This window comes from Mastomys coucha, unplaced genomic scaffold (genome assembly GCF_008632895.1).
Source record: "Mastomys coucha isolate ucsf_1 unplaced genomic scaffold, UCSF_Mcou_1 pScaffold7, whole genome shotgun sequence".
NCBI lineage: Eukaryota > Metazoa > Chordata > Mammalia > Rodentia > Muridae > Mastomys > Mastomys coucha.
The window spans coordinates 19,927,914-19,946,931 of NW_022196913.1; the positions used below are offsets into that span (position 1 = coordinate 19,927,914).

A 19,018-nucleotide genomic window follows, 5' to 3' on the forward strand; every position below is an offset into this window, starting at 1 on the left:
AACTCTCTTAACTCATCCCTGCTATGAGCCTCGCTGGGCTTACGATTCTCCTGCTGCCACTAAGCAGCACTTTGACACACCCTTCAGAGCCAGGTCCTTCCCTTTTTGTTCTTTCCCCCCTTCACTCTTGCTTTTTTTTGCAGATGTGAATGAGTCCCAGCTAATCTGCATCCTCTCTGGAGTTTAGAGCTCATGGTGCTTGGCCCCACTCAGACCTGTCACCAAGTCTTCAAAGCTCCACCTCCAGCGGCAGCATCACCTCTGCTTCCATGTGTTAGGTGCAGTTCTGACGACAGCCAGAGCTGAACTAGGCCTACCGGAACATCCCTGGGCCTAGCATCCCTTCTGCCTACACCTCTGCTCTCAGTCTGATTCCCCAAATGAGAGAGCATTTTGGTCCCTTGCAGCTCTCCTCTCAGCACACAGTTTCTGGTGAATCTGAAGACACCTTCGAGGACCAGCATCCTCTCCTTAGCACCTTGGTAGTTGTTGACTGTTGCTTCTCTGGAGCCTCAGTATTTCTGTGTCTATTTTGTTATTCTATAGTCTTTCTGGACAGACGTTCCTCATCTGATATCATTACCTCTCTGAGGGGGCATCCTCTCCCTTGATTCGGAGGACAGACTTGGCTCTTGAATTCCTGGCCTGAATATGCCTCTCTTGGATGTTTACTTAAGATGGATCCCTTGAATTTCCACAGATCCCAGACTGAACTCACTCTTTTCTACCCCTTGTCCCATGCCTATGGCTCCCACTGTTAACACTGACACTGAGCTATACACAGCCTTTGGTTTTTTGCCATCTTTATTCTCTGTCCTTTTTCTTAACCCAGGGATGCCTTTCCGCTCCACCGACCTCCATTTCTGTGCCTACCTGAATTCTGAGCCTTTTTATTTCTTGTCTCTGTTGCTCATTCCTCAGTAACTGTTCTAACCATATTACCACCAAAGCAGTGCTTTATAAAGTCACACCTGGGCTAGTGAGATGGCTCATCAGGTAAGAGCACCGACTGCTCTTCCAAAGGTCCTGAGTTCAAATCCCAGCAACCACACAGTGGCTCACAACCAACAGTAATGAGACCTGACACCCTCTTCTGCATGCGTCTGAAGACAGCTACAGTGTACTTATTTATAATAAAAATAAATCTTTGGGCCGGAGGGAGCAGGGCTGACCGGAGCGAGCAGAAGTCTTAAAAGTCAATCCCAACAACCAGATGAAGGCTCACAACTATCTGTACGGCTATAGTGTGTACCCATATGCATAAAATAAATAAATAAATAAATAAATAAATAAATAAATAAATAAATCCTAAAAAAAAAAAAATAAAGTCACACCTGCCATCTGTGGCTCCTGACTGTCCCTCCTTGGTGGCTGGTACAGTCTGCAAACGCTTCTGCGGCCTGCTGTTGCTTTCTTTTCCAGATGTCCTCCCCATAGCAAAGGCGTAAGGTTATTAGGGAGCAACTTAGAGATTCTCTGGATTGACCTGGCCTGCTTATTGAGAAGCACTGGGGTGGAGCTCATCAGTTCTCATTTTAATTTTTACATTGCTGGGGGTTTAACCTATGGCTTAGAGGTTGCTAGGCAAGTGTTCTGTCCTGGAGTTATACCTAGTTCACACTTTGCATTTTGGCTAGTTGTGATATGATAGTTATGTAAGTCCTTAGTGATGGGCCTAAGAATAGGCTCCCTGACTGTATCCTGTTGAGACTGATGCATCTCCTTTGTGGTCCTTCTCATCTCTGAATCAGCCTTCCTATGAGGGGAGGGAGTCTCTGACCCTTTTCTTACCCATTCCTTTGCACCTTATTTATTATCTTTCTTGTCACGCAGTCTCAGTTTGAGCTGCTTATGCCTCTTGGTGGCTTGTATTCAGGGTCAACATGTTCTTGGAGCATTCAGGAACATGCCTGTCTCTTTGAGTTCCCAGGACCCAACAGTTTTGGGAACCTGGGAGTGCTGGTGAGTCTATTTGTGGAATTATATTTTACTTACATACTTTTTGACAACTTGAGATCTGAGGTGTTTACACTCAAGCAGCCTAGAAAATAAACCCTATTTCCAGAACCCTATTTTGTTTTATCAAAAAATCTTAAGATCCAAAGTTGGCATATAGCCAAAATGATTATTTATTGTATGTACTTATTGTGAACTTGACAGATCTAGAATCATACAGGAGGCAGGCCTACAAGCATATCTGTGAGGGAGCTTCTAGGTTCGTTTAACTAAAGTGCGAAGGAATTCCCACCTTAAATGTGGGTGGGGCCCCGCCATGAACTGGGCTTCTCCGTGGTAAGTCAAGCTCAGTAGAACACTCCTCCCTCTCTGCTTCCTGACTGCAGATACAATACAGCCAGCTGTCTCAAACTCCTGCCACCCTGCTTCCCACAACGCTGTGAGCTATGGCTTCAAACTGTGAGCCAAAATAACCCAACCCTTCCTTCTATAAGTTGCTTTTTTAAGGCATTTTACAGCAGCACTGAGAAAATAACTGATACAGCATGACTAATGATTCAAAAGTCAATCAGCTAAGTAGTCACCAACATTATGAACATCCTGTGGCTCTTCCATGAAACCTCTGTGAAGTCTCATGCTGCCCCTTGGATTTCAGACTCCTCCATATCTCCCTTCTCTATGGCCTTCCTGTGTGAGAAGCAAGTCACTGACCCTTCCTGTCTGACCTGTTCCTTTGCTCTCACAGAGAAACCTCCTAGAGCTTCACTTCTCTATAACCTGCCTCTGGTTCCCTTAACAAGATAAAGCAGAGATGCAGCTAGCTTTTGGTAATTCTAACCTCAGCCCTGAACTTAGTTATGTTCACCTCTGGTATTGGAAAGGAAAGAGGACATTACCATTTAGGGTATGAAGATTGCCCTTCAAGTTCCCATGCAGAAGCATCCTCTTCTAAGATTCCCCACCATTGTGTATTTTTTCTTTTATAGATTTATTGCATTAGCATTTAATTACTCTTCATGACAGTATTAAATTTCATGAGTGATTTATAGTTTTAATAGAGTCTTATATCATTTATTGTTCTTGGCATTTAAAGTTTACAAAATTCTGAGAGCCATGGGTACTAGAATTACTTATGTCCAGAACATTAGAACACCCCCCTCCCAGTGGGACAGCTGCACTGCCACCCTAATCTTATTTGATGTCACTGCCTACTTCTGTGATGTGTGTGGCAGCAGAAGCAAATGCATTTGCACTCTCTTAAAGAAATATTATGTCTTTTAATTTCCTCTTGATGTGCGTAAGAGAGACTTGCTTTTCCCATCAAAGGCAGTTAGTTAGCCTGACAAAAGCCCATATTCCCTGAACCTTGCCTTTCTCCTTTGCACTAATCAGTGGATGGTATCAGAGTGTAGGATCTCACTGATAGGATAAGATGTCACTCATAACAACCAGAGCGAGGCATAAAGACAGAAGTCATCTTGGCCCCTTGTCTTGCCAACTTGTTTGGATTCTAGAGTGCCACTTTTGCAAAAGAATTACCTTGCTGAGTTACCTTTGCTTTGTGTGTTTCTTTATATGGGCAGGTAGTGGGTAGAAGGCAGAGATAGAGAGACCAAGGCTCTTAACTTTTCCTCTTTTGCCTTTTTAAATGTATTTTTATTTTTATTTTTGAGACAAGCTCTCATTATGTTCTTTTGGCTAGTTTAGAAGTCACCGTATGTAGCACTGTCTAGCCTCAAACTCAGAGCACTGCCTGTTTCAGTTTCCCAGGTTCTAGGATTAAAGGCCCCATGCTTGTGTTCTCCAAGGCAACAGAATGTAGCTCATCTGATTTTTAAATATGTAAACAGTTCCCTGAGTCTGACATTTGTAGGTGTGATTGTTTAGGGTTCCTGCCTTTTTAGTTATTCCTCCACGAATAGGGATGGAAGAAGTTGTTCACAAGCCTGGGCCTTTGTAAAGGGCTTCCAGGACCAGGGCAGAACACTGAGCATCCTACTGGCTTCAGTAGGTCTTGCCTGCTTTCTAGCACAACACCAGGCCTCAGTGGTCTGTTGACTGTTCTGTTCAAGGGCTCTTGAGGGGAAAAATGCAGACCCAGTCCTGCTTACAAGGTTTCCACGGGTGCTTCAGGGCATCCAGCATACGTGCCTTCTCATCCTGTTTAGATCCTGTGAATTCACTGCAGGCTCTGTGCTCTTGTCTGCTGGAAAAACTTTGTCTTATTTTTAGGGGGCTTTTGTTTCATTATTTTAAGTAGGGTCCAGCAAGAGGATTACATCTCACTTTCCTGTGTTCCTAGTTGAGTTTTATCAACTTGCAGTTACAGAAAGAAAGGGTAGGGGTGTGTGTGTGTGTGTGTGTGTGTGTGTGTGTGTGTGTGTGTGTGTGTGTGTGTGTGTTGTATACATACTCACACGCACACTCTTAGGCTCTGCCTTCTATTCTCTGTTGATGTGGATAATCCTCGAGGGCCCTTGGCCCTTAGGGCAGATAATCTCTTCAGGGTTATCTGTTAATTACCACTGAATGTGTGAAATATTTGTGAAAAGGCTTTTCAAGTGAACTCCGTGCTCTGCTGCTGCTGAGCTTTGCACTGGCTTCCTAGGCAGAGGGTTCCCCTCAAGAGCAGAGGGTATTCTCTTCCTACACTGTTTGCTTTTCTAATGAAGTGAACTGTTTGCTTGACTCTGTGGTGGAAGGTATTTAACTAGGGACTAAAGTAAACCTCGGAGAGATTCAAATAAGCCATGCATATCTGCTTTGTGAAGGGAAGGCAAATAGTTTGGCCTCCCTCACCTCCAGGAAGAGTCGTTAAGAAACTGTTTAAATAATAAACTGAGCAGAGCAAGCAGATATTGCCTCCGCTTGTTCTAGGGCTTTTGTGCTAGCCCAGCTGGCTGGCCTGGGAATTACCCTGCAGTGGCCACAAGGGGAGGAGAGAGCTGCTCACTTCCTGCACTGAGTAATTACTGTTTTTTTTTTTTTTTTTTATGTGTAGAGAGAGTTCGGTTTCTGGTTTGAAACAAGCCGCCTTCTAGTCCTCGGGATGGCAAGTGAATGGCAGGGCAATATTGTCAGCAGTGGCCAAGGTTCTACTTGCATCCTGACTGTGGTTCTGCGGTCTGCATTGCGTGGTGGTGGCCAAGCTCATGGTTTTAGAACAAGTTAGATCCCTTTTGAGTTGCCCGAGGTATCGCATGATAGGCCAGGAGAATGTGTGATGAAAGTATAGCACTTGTGGGGGTAAGGAAGCCAACCCCTGCTTGTCTAGGCCTTTGAGTGAGGGAGGTGTGTGAAGTGCAGTGGTATACCTCCATTACCAGAGCTTTGAGACAGTGCTGAGGCAGACTGGGTGGCAAGTTGGGAGTGCTTGGGAGGGAAGAAAAATTGTATTCAGGGTTTACAAATGCTTAGGAAACCCGGGTTCCTTCTTCAGAGAATAGGACAGTGTAGCCCCTTCTGAGCAAGGGAAGGATCTTTAAGCATCACTGAAAAGTTGGTTTTACATTGATTCTTTATGGAAAACTAAAAGCAGAATGAAAGAGTAACATTTTTGCCTTTATTTTGTGTCCTTCTTTGGCACAGAAATTAGGGACCACACACATCTTGCCAAAATTGTGTTCCTATCTCAGCTCATGCTAATGCCTTGGAGACTTAGGGGCCACAGGACACCGTTAGCTATTACTCTCTGTAGTATGGCCACAGTGAATAACTCTGCCCTTCTCCCCACACTCATCTATCTGTAACTTGTGATCAGGTGGTCGAATCTAGCCTGTAAGAGCTGCCATCGTGAGAGTGTTTGCTCTGATAGCTTCACTCAGGTTGCAGGCCATGTTACTCAGGTTACTCCTCCAGGGAGTCAGACTTAGCAATCAAGCTTCCTTAGACTCCAGCTCAGGTCCTGTCATGTCCTGCCTGACTGAAGAGTAATTCTTGTCTTTTTGGGTTTCTTCTGTCTCCTTTGTAAAGTATGGATATGAATACTCACTTCCCTGAGCTGTGTAAACATGAAAGTGCCCGAAACTGCTTTAGTACATATGGATGCTCAGCAAGGGATTGCCATTTATTTATTACCTGAGTGTGTACCTGGATATACATTTGTGTGTGTGGTTGAGCCGGGGACATTGTGTGGCTGTTTTGAAGCTCAGGATCAGAATTATATCCTGGTCTCAGAACTTACTTAGGGATGAAGAAGTGGAAAATCCTTTTGTGCCTTAGGGTGAGGGAAGGCCGGGGAACAGGTAACAGATTGCCTTAGCCATCACACTAACTGCAAAGCTGTGGATGTCTGCAGAAATGGTTCCTGTTCTGTGCACTAGATATTGCATCAAGAAGGACTTAGAAACAGCAGTAAGTCCTTAAATGTCTGGACTTTGGGATTTATGGCCTCCTTTCCCATGTATTAATTGGTGCCTTGAACTCTTACGGGGAGAAAACAGCGCAGAGTCATTTTGGCTTGACTTTTTAGATGGAACAAATGTGTTTCATGACTCTAGTTATTGTAATTTGCTTACTAGGAACAATGGTTAAAGCAGGGACTATAGAGAACAGATGGATTGTTCGAGCAAGGGCACCCCAGTTAAGGGTCATGTGTCCTTGGATGTTGAAACTGGTATTCAGAAAAAGGGAAACTGAGGAGAAAAGATAACATCTCTGGGGTTATACTAAAAAAAAAAATGATGAATTTGGTACCAAGATAACTGGCAGGTCACTATATATGGTAGTCTATGCCATCCCAGCACTCAGTGGATAGAGGCAGGTGAATCTGTGTGAAGACAGTCTGGTCTACATAGAAAATTCCAGGCCAGCTAGGACAATATAATGATAGCCTGTCTCAAGCAAGCAAGAAGAGATGACTGACCCATCACCATGAAATTTAGGCTGTGTTTTTAAATGAATAAAGAAATTTAGCTTTTAGCCTTTAATAACACAAACAGCTAAGAGTTGTGGGACATGTTCTTGCTCTTTAGGAATGTGTGTAGACCTCACTCCTTGACTAGTGGCAGCTCACTGAGGAAGGAAGAGAAAGAGCCCTTTTCATGAGGTTCTGTCTCCATTCAGCAGGACAGAGCACCGTTCCCATCTGAAGCTCTGGACCCTAAAATTGTAGTTGTGTATGCCAGTGAAGCAGACTGAGATACAGACTCCAGAAAAGAAGCCTGGGTTCTTAGGAGCCTGTGAAACAAAGGGGTACTGTTGAATTTAGATGCCTGTGGACTAATTTATAAAGACAGGGTCTATGAAGTTTTTCTAGAAACCAGGGGTTACTTTGGGGAGAGTGAGGAGAGGATTCGGATGGAGAATACTTGGAGATTTTGTGGACCAGCGGCTTGTTTAGATGAGGTAGGGAGCTGCTGGGTCTTGATAGAGAGCTTTGAGATGAGCTAGTTGGGAAGGTTACTCACCCAGTCACAGCAGGAAATCTTGTGCCCTCAGAAACAAGAGACCTCTGAGAGCTCCGTGAGAGCTGATCCAGGGTCACTTAGCACCCAAGGAAGAAGTGTCCCTAGTAGCTACCAGCTAAATCGTAAGTTTGGTTGGCACTCCCAAGAGTTTTCACTCCCCCAACCCTGAAAGCAGAACAATGGTCCTTTGAATTTCTTTTGGTCTCTATTACTCTTTCAACTTGTGTTGTCTCTTGGAAACAGGGAGAGGAAGTGAAAATGAAGACTAGCTATCCCTAGTGGACATTTCTGGTTTGGGAGCCCCGGCGAGATGCCATGCTCTTTGCCATGGAGCTGGTGTAGTAAGAGATGGAAGACTGAAAATAATGTAGAGCGTATTCAGCATTCCATATGGAATTAAGCTGAGGATCAAGATAGAGCCTGAGATTGTTATGAAATCTAGCCAAGGAGGGTGTGCATAGAACTTGAGGGAGTGAATCTTGGAATAGCCGGATCAGACATGCAGAACCTTATGGACTTGGTATCTATATATTCAGATAAGTTTAGAACAGCTATGAGCCAGACATGGGTTTGGAGAAATTGCTCTTATGTAGAAAGAATTTTAGAATCTCTTAGATGATAACATCTGCTATAAGCCCACATGGCCAACATCTTTGAGGATGTCTGCAGAAAATGTGACTAGAGACTGATTCAGGATTGCAGGAGAAAGGAAATTAGGAAGGGTTTTCCTGCTTGCATTCTCATGAGCCAAGCATGTGAGAAGGATTCCTTTCCCCTAAGCAGTGGGGGATTCTTTCCTTTCTCTCATTTCCTTGTTCGTCCTTGAAAAGCAGCCTCAGCTGTACTTTATAATTTTACAGTCATGGTGAGAGAAGCTCCTAAAATAAACTCATTGCTTAAAAGCTTTTTGTGTTTCTGCTAGACAATGAGAGTTCAGAGTTTAAAAGACAAGAAAGTGGGGCCTTTTTAATGCTCCCAGTATGCAATAAACATGCTGGAATTTCAGTGGAATCTAAAGGCTCACAATACTAGCATGAAGAGCAGGCCTTTGATGTTATTGACAGACAGAGGGTAGGGACAATAGGGCCCCTCTCATTTTTTGTCAGGAGCCTTTAAACTTTTGACCTCTAACCTTTTGTGTCAAGGAGCTCCTTGCAGATGGGTATTAGCAGCCTGACCAAGTATCCTGCACACACCAGAGCATCAGCATTTTCTTGGTGGCAGAGGCGACTTGAAAAATTTTACTGCCCACTATGGACAATAAATATCATTTAGTAATTGTCAGTAGTGAGTACCCACTGTAATCTCTCCTGATCTGTGGTGCTCATGTGAAGTTATACTCTGTCCGGCAGGCTAGAAGGTGAATTGAATGAGGGTGTTGATGTAAGATGGACATACTCTGTGTTGAGGTAGTGTGTAGAAATCTGCATGGGCTTGTAAAGAGAAGATAGATCAGCCCTATCGGTTCCCTTTTTGTCTATTCCTGGAGGCCTCTTAAGTAGGTGGATACATCCTGCAGTGCCCAGAAGGGAGAGCTGCCCCTAAGTCACTGTTGTGGCCTCTTTGCTATGCCCCCTTCCTCTTCATTTCTCAGTTGTTGTAAAATAAACATTTGTGTGTTGCTACTAGCTTCTTAAGGATAAGTGAGTTCTTTCAGCTTTCAGCTCAGGTAACGAAGGTTGGAATCTGTTCTAGTTTGTTACTCTGTGTACAAGACAGGATTTGTGAGCAGTATGCTGGACAAGATATAGAAGCACAGTGAATGCCATGTGGTAGGGGAGGTGCTCCACTGCGTATCCAAAGGTCTAGAGTCTAGTAAGCAAAGAAGGCATGGTACAGCTCCTCTTCACGACCCACAGGTAGCAGTAGCGTCTTTGAATTACAAAGAAATGTGGTAGGAGCACACAATCCCATGTGGCCACCAATAGGCTGACTAGGAGGTGGCCTTTTTATTCTGTCACGAATAGTTAGTTGCTAAGAACCAGATGAGAACATATTTTCTAGTTTCATTTCTGTCCTAGTTTTCTTGCATACCTTCTCTACAGGGACTCTAACCCTTCTCCACTATGCCAAGACTGCTGATGCCCACAACCTCTTCATATCTTCAAAACCAGTACCACACACATGGGTGCCTCTGACATACCATTTGATAAATTCTGCTGCATGCTCTAAATGCGGCCTGCCCATCTTGGACCAGCTCTGTATACTGACTCTGAGGAAATACATTCTTTCCTCTTGTCACAGTGAAGCTCAGAAGATTGCATGCAGTGGTGCTCTTCTTGTTTTCAACACAACATTTGCTTCAGGGCCAGCCCCACTGGCACTGTTTCCCAGTGAAGGGAGAGCTGCTCCAAGCCACTGTTGCCGTTACATGGCCTCTTTTCTTTGTTGTCTTCCTCTTCACTTTCAGCTGTTGTACAATAAACACTTGTGTGCTTTTAATACAAAAGATTTCTTTTCAATGGTGCTGATCTTTTGTTCATAACTGATCTTTAGCCTCAACTGATTAACACACAGAGATTCTTAATCCAAAATACTGCATAAATGTCTGTCATCCTAATATACTATACTATAATATACTGTACTATAATATACTGTACTATGTTTCTAGGTATCTAAAGAGTGCATAATATATGAGTCCTATATAGCTTAGATAGGAAATGATGAAAACAGGGCTGGAGAGATGGTTCAGTGGTTAAGAGCACTGAGTGTTCTTCCAGAGGGCTCAGATTCAGTTTCCAGCACCCACATGGTGGCTCACAATGGTCTATAACTCCAGTTCCAGGAGAATCAACACTCCCAAACAGACATTTAGGCAAAAACTACTGCACATAAAATAAAAATAAATAAGTCATTTTAAAAAGTGAGTTTGAAGTCAGTCTGGTCTACAGAGTAAGTTCCAGGACAGCCAAGGCTACACACACACACACACACACACACACACACACACACACACACACACACACACACAAAGGATGATTGAAAAAAAATGTAAACTTTGACAGTTTTAAGTAAATTGTGTACGAGCGTTGGCCCTGGAGTCACAACAGGACTCAATTCTATGCTCTTCCTTCATGTATCTCTGGGCAATTACCTTACCTGGTTATTCCATCTATTTGTGTAAGACTTACTTGTCAGGGTCAGGCCATATGAAGAAATAAAAGGCTGTCTAAAAGGTCTCTTTAGTGCTTCAAACACATAAACATATTCTGTGGATTCTAACTATTTTCACTATCATTTTGATTATTGCTGTTATTGAGGGGAACATTGGAAGAACTTTAGCTCTTCATTGACAGGGATGATAAATGGGATAATGGTGGAAATTAAGCAGAGAGGAGAATAACCCATTTTTTTAAAACTTGTCTAATTTTGAACAGAAACAATGCATATGTCATTCATTTCCTTTTAAATTCCCTCTAATTCTCCACCCCTAGCACTGGAAACTAATTTAGGTATTTCTGCATGCTAAGCATGTTCTCTACCACTGAATTATATAGTTGCCAACCAGTATATTCAAGATGTTGGTAGTTTTCCATTGCCTTCCACGATGTATGGCTCCCTAGCTAATAAACATTATTCTCTTTGTGAGGTCTGTGGGGCCAGTGTCAACACCCAGCCCTTTCTAGGAAAGCATGGCTGTGTGGTGCCTGACTGCTCCTCAGGATTCGTGCTTCAGATGTGATTGAGAGGGAAGTTGAGGACTTATAACTGTGGCTGCATTTCTTTCTGTTGACAGCCTTCCTGTCTCAGGTGTGCTCTGGTAGTAGGTGGAGACACTCGTATTTGCTTCACAAGACTTTATGGGGCTTGGGGTAGATCTGAACAGATACTAGAATTTCCTTTCATCTTGATTCTAGGGAATACAGACAGATAAGACATGGGGCCAGTAACATGCTTTAGAAATGCTGCTTTCAAAGTGCCTAAGGAGATCCTTGCTTGGGTATGAAAACTACTGAAAGGTGTTTGAAGTCTTTTCTGATTGGTTCTTTTAGGTAGAGTACCTAACAGTTGCTGATCTTTGGTTCCCTAACTAACTTAGGCAAGTTCTGAATACATTAACTCCAAGGCCTCTGCTTGTGGAACTCAGGTTGCTGGATGATTATGAGCGTATCCCAGCCTCTGTTTTATAAATCATAAGCACTAAGGATCCAAGTACATGGTTTTGCAGCTATGGGTTTGACTTTTGAATTGTGCTATTAAAAAGTACTGCTCTTTTGTAAAAGTATTTTTTGTCATTAGGAACTAACTTATCTTTTAGCTTTTAAGTTTATATATTGTTAATAAGCGTTTCAACAAAGATGTCAACAGCATATTTCAGAGTAATAGATTCGTATACTTATGTGATTTTCTTGGGTGAATTTGAGATTAGATACAGTTGCCATGTACCTTTTCATACTTCTCTTTGCCGCCTCTCTCTAATTACTTCTTTTTCCCTTTTCTTGGTATGGAAGGCTGCAAACCTATGCCAGATTGTACCTGTATGGGGGAGCATAGCCTAGGCACATTCCAGAGACCTGGGTGGCCTGTATGGAGGTATGGTTTATTTTCTGCCTTTGGGCAGCCAACAGGTGGGATCTAGAGATGACAAGCCTACCAATCTGCTGAGAAGAGAAGGTAGAAGTTTCCAGAAATGAACAGAAGCAGCCATTCTTCACTCCCCAAGACATAGCCGAGGAACAAAATCTGACCGTCCTTTTGTCAAATCACATGTAGAGAGTCATTTATCATTTCCATGTGGAAAACCTATATTTATGACTGTTAAAGGGCATAGCGTGCTCCCCCTTCTAAGTAGGTCTAAAGCATCCACACTTTGATTTTCCTTCTTCTTGAGCTTCATATGATCTGTGAGTTGTATTGTGGGTATTCAGAACTTTTGGGCTAATACCCACTTATCAGTGAGTACATACCATGTGTGTTCTTTTGTGACTAGGTTACTTCACTCAGAATGATATTTTCTAGTTTGTCCATTTGCCTGCACATTTCATCAAGTCATTGTTTTTAATAGTAGGGTAGTACTCCATTGTGTAGATGTACCACATTTTCTGTATCCATTCCTTTGCTGAGGGACATCTGGGTTGTTTCCAGCTTCTGGCTATTATAAATAAGGCTATTAAACATAGTGGAGTATGTGTCCTTGTTATGTCCAGTCCCAGATGCCAGGGAAGCAAGAGGTTCCCAGGATCCAACTGGTTTGACATTAGCCAAAATACCCAACAAAGGGGAGATAGAACCTGTAGAGACAATATCCAGTAGATAGGCATGACCCCCATTAAGTGATTGGGGTACCCACCCATCTCCAGAAGTTTAACCTAGAATTATTTCTATCTAAATGAAATGCAGGGACAAAAAAATGGAGCAGAGACTGAAGGAAAGGCCAGTTTGTCTTAGTCAGGGTTTCTATTCCTGCACAAACATCATGACCAAGAAGCAATTTGGGGAGGAAAGGGTTTATTCAGCTTACACTTCCATGTTGCTGTTGATCACCAGAGGAAATCAGGACTGGAACTCAAGCAGGTCAGGAAGCAGGAGCTGATGCAGAGGCCATGGAGGGATGTTACTTACTGGCTTGCTTCCCCTGGCTTGCTCAGCCTGCTCTCTTATAGAACCCAACACCTCCAGCCCAGGGATGGCACCACCCACAAGGAGCCTTTCCCTCTTGATCACTAATTGAGAAAATGCCTTACAGCTGGATGTCATGGAGGCACTTCCCCAACTGAAGCTCCCTTTCTCTGTGATAACTCCAGCCTGTGTCAAGTTGACACACAAAACCAGCCAGTACAATTGACCTCTTGTCAACTTGACACAGTAACACATAACTATTAAGTCTCAACCCTTACTTTCTTATTCATCCCCAAGATCTAAATAACTTTAGAAGTCCCACAGTCTTTGCAAATTCTTACATATTAAAATTTCAATCCCTTTAAAATGTCCAATCTCTTTTAAAATCAAAGTGTTTTTACAGTTAAAAGTCTCTTAACTGTGGGCGCCACTAAAATACTTTCTTTCTTCAAGAGGGAAAAATTTCATAGTCACAATCAAAAGTAAAACCAATCTGGGATCCAACTCACGATCTTTTGGACTCCTCTAAGGGCTTTGGTCACTTCTCCAGCTCTGCCCTTTGTAGCTCCAGATGCCTGTACTCCACTGCTGCTGCAATCCTTGGTGGTCATTGTATGGTACTGACATTTCCAAAACACTGCTGTCTTCACCTGTAACTAGGCTTCACTAATAGCCTCTCCTAGGCTCCCTTCATGGTGCCAAGCCTCAACTTCTTTGCAAGACCTCTTCAGTCCTGGGCCATCAGTTGCAACTGAGGATGCACCTTCACCAGAGGCCTCTGCTGCCTCTCACAGTGCAGAGGCTCAGCTGCTCTTCATGACCCCTCATGCCTTCAAAACCAGTACCACTTGGATGACTCTTATACATTACCAAGTCCTGTTGCAGCATGAGGTACAATCTTGGCTATCTCTGGAACACAGCCTCTTTGTGTTCATAAAACACTTCCCAGAAGATGTCACCTCAGTGATATTGGTCTCTTCTTAATCACTGATAATTTCTTAGCTCCAGCTAACCAGCATTAATAGTCCCCAGTAATGCAAAGGTTGTTTCACTTTAGTAGTTCTGGTATCTTGTTAATCACAGCTGATTCTTCAGCCCCAGCTATCCAGACCACAGACTCTTCACAATCAGGATAGCAACGGATGGCCTAGGAATCCATCCCATCTGCAGACACCAAACCCAGACACTTTTGCTGATGCCAAGAAGCACTTGCTGACAGGAGCCAGCGAGTGATACCTCTCCCCTGAGATGCTCTGCCAGAGCCTAGCCAATACAGATGTGGATGCTCACAGTCATCCATCAGACTGAGCCCAGGGACCCCAATGGAGGAATTAGGAGAAGGACTGAAGGAGCTGAAGGGGATTGCAACCCCATAGGAAGAACAACAATATCAACTAACTGGATTTCCTCCCACCCTGAGCTCACAGAGGCTAAACCACCAACCAAAGAGTACACATGGAGGGACCCATGGCTCCAGCTCTATATTTAGCAGAGGATTGCCTCACCTGGGAGGGAAGGCCCTTGGTCCTATGGAGGTTCAATGCCCCAGCATAGGAGGATGCTGGTCTGGTGAGGCAGGAGTGGATAGGTGGGTACAGGAGTACCCTCATAGAGGCAGAGGGAGGGTGTATGGGGTGGGGGATTTTCAGAGGAGAAACTGGGAATGGGGACAACATTTGAAAAGTAAATACATAAAATAACTAAAAAAAAGGCATAGCATGAATTTGAGTGCTTCAAAGGGGTGAATTGTAGTATGGCAAGAGTGCTGTGGTTATAATATTGAGTTCTAAAGTATCAGTTAAATTAACTTCATATTGTCCACATGCTTGCACAGAAGAAGTAGTGAAAGCTTGGCATTTGAGTAGCTTGGAAATATACTTGGACATTAATAAACCCAGTAGAACTTAAGGTATTTGTCAGGATAAAGTTACTGAGTTTTAGAAATAGAAGGTGTTGCATTTAATTTTGGTTTTGCTTGTCAACCGTCAGTATGAATATGTACATACTTTGCTTATTTTCTAACTTCAAGTTAGAAATTACTGTAGTTTGGTAGATATTGGGTTGATTTCATCCATTGTGTTTACCTTAACAAGTCTCTCCTCCCTGTAGGTTTACTAACACTAGCGGTATCCTTTTGTGTACTGTAGCCACACTCTAAGGCTATTCCTGACCAATGTGGTTTGGTGTTTAGGCTGGCCTACCTATCAATGCATGCTTTCTGCACTGTGTACAGTTTTGAAAAAGTACTTTGTGAACTAACGACAGGTATGTTAAACATTTTCTGTAACTTGGGTTTTGTGTTCCCTGAGCTGTGTCTCATAGGTTACACCTTTGCTGTGTGAATGTGGCCAGAGATAATTGGTAGGCAAGTAAGCCAGGCAGTATTTCAGTGAAACTTCAGTTTCAGAAGCTGTGTGGTTCCAGATCCTTCCAGTAGCATGTCCTTTGCAACTCAAGTCTTCTGCCATGCTATGAACTGACAAACAGATTCTCTGAGTACATCTGCCCCATGTCTACAGTACGAAGGGCCACCATTTCTTAAGACTTTCATGACACTGTGTCATTTTATCATAAATATCTCTGTTATATCACACAGCATCTGCCGGGTGCAGGGGATCGGAACTTTTACATTACCTGTGCCATCGTAACAGGATGATACATATTTGTAATAACCCTTAAGAGTTTTCAAATGCTTGACAGCATACATTTAAGAAGAACAAGATCTTGGTGCTCACGGCATGCTACAGGGATACTGAACAGGTCCATTCTGTCCATGTACAGTAGGAATCCTTAGATTCATCTCTGCAGACCAAGGAGAACCAAAGACTGTCTTACTGAAGGCTTGTGGTAACATGTCTGGAATGTTTCCCGAGGGGGCAGATCAGTTCCCTCTGGGTGCCATGTGTCAGTAGGCAAGAGTATCAAGAGTCTGAGCTAGTGAGTCAGTGGGGACTTCTTAAGACTCCGTTACTCACCATCTCCATCAAGCCGCTGGAAGTAGTGATTCCTCAAAATGTCCCAAGTTTGAGAGGCTATTGTAAGGTCTAGGGTGCCTCTCTCTGTCATTTCGTCAGGGCAATGTCTTGCCATTGCTTTGGTTTTTCCTTCCCTCTTTTCCCCCGCCTCCTAAACTTGAGACCTCATTTTATATAAGGAGAGGGGTTTGTATTGAGTTTTGGCCAACGGATCTCAGTACAGAGGCCCATGCATCCTTTTCCTGGTCTGTTTACTGACAGCGGGTACAGGGTGACTAAGATCAGGTGCAACGTTTCTAGCTCTGCTTTTGAAACAGAATCAAGGCCAGATCACGTTGGTACCTAAATCAACCAGGAGGACTTGTGCACCTGGAAGTTTACTTCTGTTGACTTCTCATCTACTGTCTCCTGGGCAATCAGGGCACTCTGACATCATTTGGCGAATTACTCCTTCAGGGCACTAACTGAGTTGACTTTGATCTCTCCTTTTTTAATCTACAATTTTTGTATGTAAATTTGAAACCTTAAAAAGACAATTTCCCAGGATGGCATCCAAGAGATCTTATAGCCTGAGGATACTAAAACTATTTCCTGGGAGAAGGCTGTAACTAAAGATCAATCTCCACATGTCCTTGCTTATTCCCTGGCCATAGGTTTTATGATCAACCCATGCTGTTGTGAGGAGACCTAAAACTCAATGCCTCTCATTTCTAATGAACCCCCTAATACTTGGCATGATAACAGGCAGTTTGAAGCTGAATACTGACAACTCTACCCAGCTCAAATATTTTTACTATGCATTTCTATTTAAAGACCTATCAAGCCAGTTACATATTCATAAGGTTGAAAGACTTTTCCACTAAGTGCTCTGCTAGGACACACTTTTCGAATCTCGGTTTTGTATCAGAGGCCTCTGGTATCACAGTCAAGCCTTGTGTAAGTCTGTAATAAATCATCTTTGCAGCCATGCTCGTGTATAGTCCACTGCTTACCATGGCTCTGCAAACCCACCCCTACCTACTGGAATTTTAATTCCCTCAGTAAAATTGATTCCACCAGGTCTGCACATTATTCTCCCTGTCTTCCATTTAGCCCGTTAGTTTCCTGACAGTAGAGTACACAGCACTTAGCAGCTGGTTTGTGGAACCATCAGTCAGGAAATTGTATGATAAATAGGAGGTAGCCAGGTTTAGTGGCACTTCCTTCTGCTTCAGCAGTTTTTGCCTGACTTTGGAGAAGTCATCATGGAGCGTTTTGTCACATCCTGGGGCAAAAGATGGCTATGGTACTGTAACATATTATACATACATTGAGTTATGATGTGCCCCAGCTGCACTGCTCATGTGTGAAAAATAAACCTTGAGGTGGCAGATTATGATGACTGCTGGCAACAGGGACCTTTTTGGGTCTGTGGTGGAATATCCTGCTGATGCATAGAATCAACAAACCAAGATGCAAGGTGGGGCAGGCATTTGTGGACTGCAATAGTCTTCTAAGTGCTGGTGGGATCCCTCCTGTGAGATGCCACACATGTTAGATGCAAGGTGGGGCAGGCATTTGTGGACTGCAATAGTCTTCTAAGTGCTGGTGGGATCCCTCCTGTGAGATGCCACACATGTTAGAAGAGCGCTTCGCCTGTGTTTTATTCTTTATCATTTCAGGGTATGTCAAGCATTCCTTGAATCAAAAGATGGTCGTCTTTGCCAGTTCCCCGCCCCCCAAAATGTGGCTTATTTCCATGAATAACCAATAAAAGCTACAATTGTTCACATGTGCTTCAACAGTCCAGAAAATCCTGTTTAAATTTAATCAGTAGAGAAGCATATGAATTGGAAAACAGCAAACTGAAACCAATTGTCCTTTAGTACATAACATCACATCTATTAATTTTCTGTCCTTTATTTAGACCCAGTTCCAGAATTAGGAATTTGTAAATTTCCTTGACCATAACACTTTGTATAACAATGCTACAAGTTATATTTAGAATTAACTTTCAAACTCACAAAGTGCTGTAAACCTAACAGGTGAGGACTTCACTAAATGCCACAGCAACGCAGTTACCATCTACCTATCTGGTGGAGGAATGTTAACAGTACAGTCATGAACCAAAATGGAAGGAAGTAAAATTCTCATCTTCTGACTGAGACACAGTTGTCACAGCGTCACCTGAGACAGGCTCACATGAGAAGCTCTTCAGCAGTGGACTTTTCTGTACAGTTGCTTGATTTATATACAATTCTATTAAATGTGGTTCTCTGATTCCCAAGAAACATGACAGGCATGAGGAGCAGGGTGCTAGAGAACGAGTCAAGCTTAGTTTGGTGTGGGAAGGGAGTACTGCCCATATTTGATGATCACCTGCCTTTACCCTAGATTTGACCCTGATTAATATGGATTTTTTTTACAGTTTTATATTTTATTTTTTATTTAAAAGTATTAAACTGATAATTGTGCATTTTCTATATATGGATGTTTTTTTAAAAAAAATAAAGTTCAAACACATTTGGTGAGATTCTGGCCAACTTTTCAGCTAGTCCCAAAGACTTGTTCCATTTAGTTTTATGTCGTCATAAGGAGGATGGATAAGATATCTTTCATCAAAACTAATATTAAATAAAATAGGATATTTTGCTCTTTCTATAAGGAACATTTGGTTTTCCTATAGGGTTGCTTTTCATCTCAGGATTAGTGAGTTAAGTATAACATTGAATTTGCCACATGGCTGAATAAACTTCTACCTGGAACTCAAACTTAGCAAGCCGTTTCAGGAGAATTGGCTTACATCCTCTGAGTACCACATGTTAAATTTAAAATACCGTAGTTTTTCATGTGTACTTATGCATTGTGCGAAGTGTGACAAGTGCTTAGGTAATTCCACTGGATGCATTTCCTTGTGATGCCACAGGGACACTGATTTGATAATACCAAATTAACCCCTTCTTTGCTTGTGTACTGTTAACTGCCTCCTTACCTGATATTACAACCACAAGCATTCACTTGAGTAAGGAGTATTGATTACTCTCACAGACCTCTTGTGCTAGTTTCTAGGTTTAGAACATTAGGGAATACTAATGAAAATGCAATTTTGTGTCTCTCCTTGGTGGGTCACCCGTATTTAGT

At 42.9% G+C, this 19,018-nt stretch overlaps 1 protein-coding gene and 1 long non-coding RNA gene across 7 annotated transcripts in view; one reads left to right on the forward strand and one right to left on the reverse strand.

The window, feature by feature from the left end:
* The window catches only part of LOC116081633, a 50,742-nt gene extending 42,972 nt beyond the window's left edge, over positions 1-7,770 (reverse strand). Inside the window, exon 1 of one of the 3 annotated variants that reach the window (XR_004114942.1) lies at positions 7,365-7,770. This is a non-coding gene — a long non-coding RNA (uncharacterized LOC116081633). The remainder of the gene's footprint in view (positions 1-7,364) is intronic. The other 2 variants (XR_004114941.1, XR_004114943.1) reach the window with 2 other exon arrangements.
* Positions 1-19,018, forward strand: part of Gli3 (GLI family zinc finger 3) — a 281,005-nt gene that overhangs the window by 134,663 nt on the left and 127,324 nt on the right. The window lies entirely within an intron of this gene.